The sequence below is a fragment of the Schistocerca serialis genome, chromosome 6, assembly GCF_023864345.2.
Source record: "Schistocerca serialis cubense isolate TAMUIC-IGC-003099 chromosome 6, iqSchSeri2.2, whole genome shotgun sequence".
NCBI classification, from domain to species: Eukaryota; Metazoa; Arthropoda; class Insecta; order Orthoptera; family Acrididae; genus Schistocerca; species Schistocerca serialis.
In genome coordinates, this window is record NC_064643.1 from 375,319,190 (window position 1) to 375,325,621 (window position 6,432).

The 6,432-nt window shown below is 41.7% G+C and overlaps 1 pseudogene; it reads right to left on the reverse strand.

Moving 5' to 3' along the window:
• Positions 1-313: 313 nt before the first annotated feature.
• Positions 314-431, reverse strand: LOC126485768 (5S ribosomal RNA; annotated as a pseudogene).
• Positions 432-6,432: the final 6,001 nt, after the last annotated feature.

The following is a 6,432-nucleotide window of genomic DNA, read 5'->3' on the forward strand; positions in this document are numbered from 1 at the left end:
TTTCCAGCTATTGGCTGTGATGCACCAGAAAGCATTTTACATATTTAGCTTTTCTGTGTTTTTCCTACTTTAATTGTTAAATTCTGTCCTTGTTTTTATATTTAACTCCTCCCTAACAGGCCATGAAGGCCCAACAATACTGGCAGGCCGCCGTGTCATCCTCAGCTCGTAGGCATCACTGGATGCGGATATGGAGGGGCATGTGGTCAGCACACCGCTCTCCCGGCCGTATGTCAGTTTACAAGACCGGAGCTGCTACTTCTCTATCAAATAGCTCCTTAGTTTGCCTCACAAGGGCTGAGTGCACCCTGCTTGCCAACAGCACTCGGCAGACCGGATGATCATCCATCCAAGTGCTAGCCCAGCCCAACAGCGCTTAACTTCGGTGATCTGACGGGAACCAGTGTTACCAATGCAGCAAGGCCGTTGGCATCCTTGTTTTTATATTTAAGAGGTATAATCTAACGTTTTTGTGACTTTAAAGTGTAGATTTGTGCAGTCTCTACCACAGATATCACTTCTTTGGAATGACCAGCTACACAGCCCAGTAAGGCATCAGCCTTTGATGGCATGGCAGGAAGATAGCAAGTTACAGTTTTAGCTTTCTGTGTGTGCTTTTACGGTTAATTCTTAAGATGATAGTACTAGGATGGATAGGATACGCATGCTGTGTTCAGAAGCAGAAGCAGTTGGCTACAGTTCGAAATTAGTTGAAGACTCTTTTTTTGGCCATGGTCAGCCATCTCCAAGCTCCATGGTGTAGTGGTAATGAAGGAGCTGACGCATCACATGGGACTGGCCATCTGGCTTTGCCAATTCACCCTGTGAATGGACAGGTGGCTGCGCTTTTAGCAGAGTCTGAGCAGGCACACGGGTGGGGGGGTTTGCCAGTAATCTGGAGCTCCAGTATTAGGGAAATAATGTCCAGGGTTGGAGAGAGATCCATCGTGCACTCAGTAGTCTGCTGCGGTAACTCATCTGAGATGAGATGTAGAGGAGCATGTGCTGGGTGCAGTCATCTGCAAGTTGTAGCTCACGTTCACACCAATGAAGTCTGTTGCCAATGTACTGAGGCCATCCTCAGTGTACATGGCAGCTATCAGAAGTGCCGAAGACGGGTGGCTTAGTGTGCTGTGTACAAGCAGGCCTTACAATTTGCATTTTTTCCCAGAATTGACCAGGATCCTTTGGTTTGCAGCCGAGTTGAGGGCCTCAACTGAAGACTCTGTTGATTTTGTAACAGTCTTGACTGCAGACTTGGGAATCTGCATTATGGGATGGAGAATTGTAGAACTCTCCTTGATAAGTCAGGCGCGCACTACACAAAGGGAGCATCTTCTTGGGTGATAAGAGTGCTTGTGGAGTGCACATGGGCAGTTTTTTAAGGCTAGGTGGTAGTGTTGAGGACCTCTGATGAACACTTGCCAGTGTCAACACTTTAACAGTAAATTGTTGAAGTGTTCATAACAAAATGCCAAGCAAGTTTTTGCCTCAGATTCTTGGAACTAAGAGCCGGCTGAAGCCAGAAGTAGAAAGCTCTGAAACTTTTTGTGAGGCATGGAATGTATATGGAAAAGATAGATTATACATGACAGGAAATGGAGTGTTCACTGCAATCGACAAAAATACTTTCTCTGTTGAGATTGTCTGCAGCTCATGGTGTAGGGGCTAGTGTTGCTGCCTCTGGATCACAGCGTCCCTGGAAAGATCCCCAGCTGGGTTGGGGAATTTCTCTGCCCGGGGACTGGGTGTTCGTGTTGTCCTCATCATTTCATCATCATCATTTGTGAGAGTGACTAGACTGGATTTTGAAAAAGAAAATGGACTGTGTAAAAATTGGGACTTTGTACGGGCACTGATGACCACGCAGTTGAGTGCCCCACAAACCAAACATCACCATCTGCTGAGGTTGAAATTGAGTCTGACTATGAAATCATCAAGACATGTGTAACAGGTCTAGATTAACTCAATTATTGTACAGTTTTACAGACCACCTGTTCCTGCACTGACAGTTTTCAAATCATTCAAGGAAAGTGTATGCCTGGTAGCACAGAACCATCCAGATCATGCAATTTTATTTGGAGGTGACTTTAACCTACTAAGTAAAGACTGGGACGTCTAAGCATTCTTTGTAAATGGTACGGATTGGCAGTCTGGTGAAGTAATTTTGAAAAATTTTCTGAAAACTGTCTTGAGCAGCTAGTTCCACAGCCCATATGCAACAAAAATATTTTACACCTTGTAGCTTCAAACAGGCTTGATGTTATCAACAGTGTCAGTGTAGAGACAGGGATAAGCGATCATGACATTATTATAGTGACTGGAGTTATTAAAGTTTATACATTCATCAAGATGGCTAAGAAAGCATTTTTGCTAGAAACAGCAGTACCTCACTTAGAAAATGAATGGACATCATTTCGTTCCAGTATGATGGATATAGAAGAATTAAGGGCAAAGTTTTTTAACACACTGTAAATCACACCATTGAAAGGTGTTTGTTGAGTAAGTCGATTAAGGATGGAAAAGACCCACTGTGGTTTAATAACAAAATCTGGAAACTGCTGAGGAAGCAGAGACTGTTCTACTCTCGGTTAAAAAATGAACATGCAAGTGATGACAGGTAAAAGTTAGTAGAAATTCATGTCTCTGTCAAAATCCGATGTGTGAAGCATACAACTACTATCATCATCATAGCTTAGCAAAAGATCTGATCAAGAACCTGAGAAAATTCTGATCCTACATAAAATCACTAAGTTGGTCAAAGGCTTCTATCCAGTCACTTGTTAAAGGAAAGCCTGAATTTTAAATCTTGCATTTAAGAAATCATTCACAAAGGAGGGTCATGCAAACATACTTATATACTAACTCCTGTATGGAGGATACAGCAGTAGGTATCCCTGACAGAGAGAGGAAACTGAAAGAGTTGAAAATTACTTAGATTGCATTTAATCCATTGGCACAGGAGTCATATCCCTGTGGAACCCAGAAGCAAGCCCTGCCTGATTCACCAATCCAGCACATCATATTGTAGTCCTGTGACAGGCTTTACTGAGTGGTTAGCAGACTGGACTCGCATTTGGGATGATCGTTAAAATCCCTGTCTGGCTATCCTGATTTAGGTTTTCTGTGATTTCCCTAAATTGCTCCAAGCAAATGCTGGGATGGTTCCAGTTCTTGAAACATTCCATGCTTGTGCTCATTCCTTGATGACCTCGATCTCCATAGGATGTTAAACACTAATCTTTTTTTGTCACAGCCTTACCCTATCCCATCAGAGGCAGGGCCATGTGTGAAAGCATCATGCCACATACCAACTCTGCTGCAATTTCTGTGCAGTATTTTATGTAGGCGTGACCACCAACCAGCTAACCACGACAATGAATGGCCATAGTCAAACTGTGACCGAGACCACAGTTGACCAACCAACATGCTCAAATTCAGTGGCTGCTTCACAGTCCGTGCCATCTGCAACCTTTCTTCCACCACTTGCTTCTCATAACTATGCAGATGGGAGTTATCCTTATCACACTTACTCCTTTAACATAATCCTTCTGACCTCAATATTCATTAACCTACTGTACCCATACACCCTCACAATCCAAACAGTCTCTTCTTTTTCTCTCCTGCTACCCCTTCCCAATCCATGCCTTTTTATCACGGTCACTGTGTGCTTCACAAAATCATAGGCTCTGATGTCCATGTGCAGCATTCATCTCCCATACACCTGTGCCTCTGCCTCCAGCATTCCTATCTCACACACCTGTTATCTCTCTCTGAGCCACCAGTTACCCCTCCCCAATTCTTCCACCCCTTTCTCCCTCTATCCCCTTCCCCCTGCCCCCTCCCCCCTAAACACAACCTCTCACCCCAGTACACCTGCTGAACTGCAATCCCAGCAGTGTGTGTTCATCAGCCAGCACAATGTAGCTGAAAGAGAGAGAGAGAGAGAGAGAGAGAGAGAGAGAGAGGTGTGTGTGTGTGTGTGTGTGTGTGTGTGTGTGTTCTCCAGATTGTTAAGGATTCATCCAAAATCTAACAAATTTTCCTTCTTTTTAATGTGCCTAAAATCTAACAAATTTTCCTTCTTTTTAATGTGCCTGTCAACAATCAATGCTTCTGCTATTTGGCAAATGGTCCTTTACTCCTAAAGTATTTACTTAAACTCACAAGCCCACACAGCAAGCAAATTTTTTGTAATTTTTTTGTATATTTGTGGACTGTGAAGTTCAAAATCGAAGTATCAGCATCCCAAAACAGTTATGCAACTGTTCAAAATTCCAAGAAAATCACTTTTAATTAAGTTTTCTGGGATCCTTTAATATCGTAAAGTAAGGTACATTTTAGCGCACACAGTGTGGCTCTGGGGTAGAGTGCATGCCTACTGTATCAGTTGTATATGTTTGCTTCCTGGCTCACACAAATTTGTAAAGACAGGCACTTATTTTACGAGCATTTCCGTGAAGTGTAAAATACATATGGATGAAAAAAAAAATTGGTTGCACTTGATACTGGTAATGACTCGATCACTAGTTCGCATCTCATTTCAATCATTATTTTTTTGCTGAGATTGAGTACCTAATCAGTTAAACACAAAATTCATCAAATCCTGTACATCATAATGAACACATACATCCTTTTTAAGAAAAATACGTTTTTTCAAACAATAGAAATCACACAGCCAACTGGTTGCAAATAACTGTTTGATGCATTGACCTAGGTTTCAACACCTCTAAGGCTGTCTTCATCAGAATGAAATTTTGAGAAACCCTGTTTTTAACATTTTTCTTCTGATGTCTTTGTACTTTGACACAGCCTTAGGCACCTGGGCCAGTAGAAATCCTTACAGTTTATATATGGTTGGTGAGAAGCAGCCATGTTTAAAACTGTAACACGTTTTCTTATTTCTAACAGTGTATCACACACAAAAATCCAGTTTTCAGTGCAAATATAAGTTCTTAGTCACAAATCTTTTATAAAATAGTTTTTTCTAATTACATTTTTTTCATCTTTATGACTTTTACTCTTCATGGAAATGCTCGTAAAACACACACATTTGTTTAAAAATTACCATGGCAAGGAACTGAACCCAGGGCAATAACAGTACAGGCAAGCATTCTACCACACAGCCCTTGAAAAACTAATCTTGCTTTAGGGTGTTACAGATGCTTGGAAAACTTAAGTCAATTTTCTTGAGAATTGTACTGAAATGATTTGCCAGATTGATATTTAAGGTCTCACAAAAAACAGTAGAGGCAAAATTCATATGAATGACAGGGGCCTCCAAGATGGCACTATAAAATTTTTACTAGATTGCACCATTGTCAATGAAACAGAGACTAAGATGTTTTTGCACAGGTGCCCCTATTTTAACAGCATATTGAGTGAGAAAAATAAAGTGCTCTTACGAATTTATTTAGGTAACTGGCTACAGCCTAGGAAAGCATCTTTATTTGTCAATTAGCTGTATAAATTATATTTATTCGACCAGTTTTGGTTGTTCCGACCATCTTCAACCAGAAGAAGTAATTATAACATCTGCTGGTTTAAAATAGCATATTTCTGACAGAAGACACTTTGGTATACCACAAGTAGCACTGATAAAATGGAACATAATCAGATTTTGACAAACTCTAAAAATTAATGAATCTAGAGACAACAGAACAAAATATACTGTGACAGAGAGTTATGAGTAGCTGATTCACAGAGGCTGAATGTTAAATTGAAACATTATACGAGGGCAGTTCAATAAGTAATGCAACACATTTTTTTTTTCTGAAACAGGGGTTGTTTTATTCAGCATTGAAATACACCAGGTTATTCCCCAATCTTTTAGCTACACAACACTATTTTTCAACGTAATCTCCATTCAACGCTACGGCCTTACGCCACCTTGAAATGAGGGCCTGTATGCCTGCACGGTACCATTCCACTGGTCGATGTCGGAGCCAAAGTCGTACTGCATCAATAACTTCTTCATCATCCGCGTAGTGCCTCCCACGGATTGCGTCCTTCATTGGGCCAAACATATGGAAATCCGACGGTGCGAGATCGGGGCTGTAGGGTGCATGAGGAAGAACAGTCCACTGAAGTTTTGTGAGCTCCTCTCGGGTGCGAAGACTTGTGTGAGGACTTGCGTTGTCATGAAGAAGGAGAAGTTCGTTCAGATTTTTGTGCCTACGAACATGCTGCAGTCGTTTCTTCAATTTCTGAAGAGTAGCACAATACACTTCAGAGTTGATCGTTTAACCATGGGGAAGGACATCGAACAGAATAACCCCTTCAGCGTCCCAGAAGACTGTAACCATGACTTTACCGGCTGAGGGTATGGCTTTAAACTTTTTCTTGGTAGGGGAGTGGGTGTGGCGCCACTCCATTGATTGCCGTTTTGTTTCAGGTTCGAAGTGATGAACCCATGTTTCATCGCCTGTAACA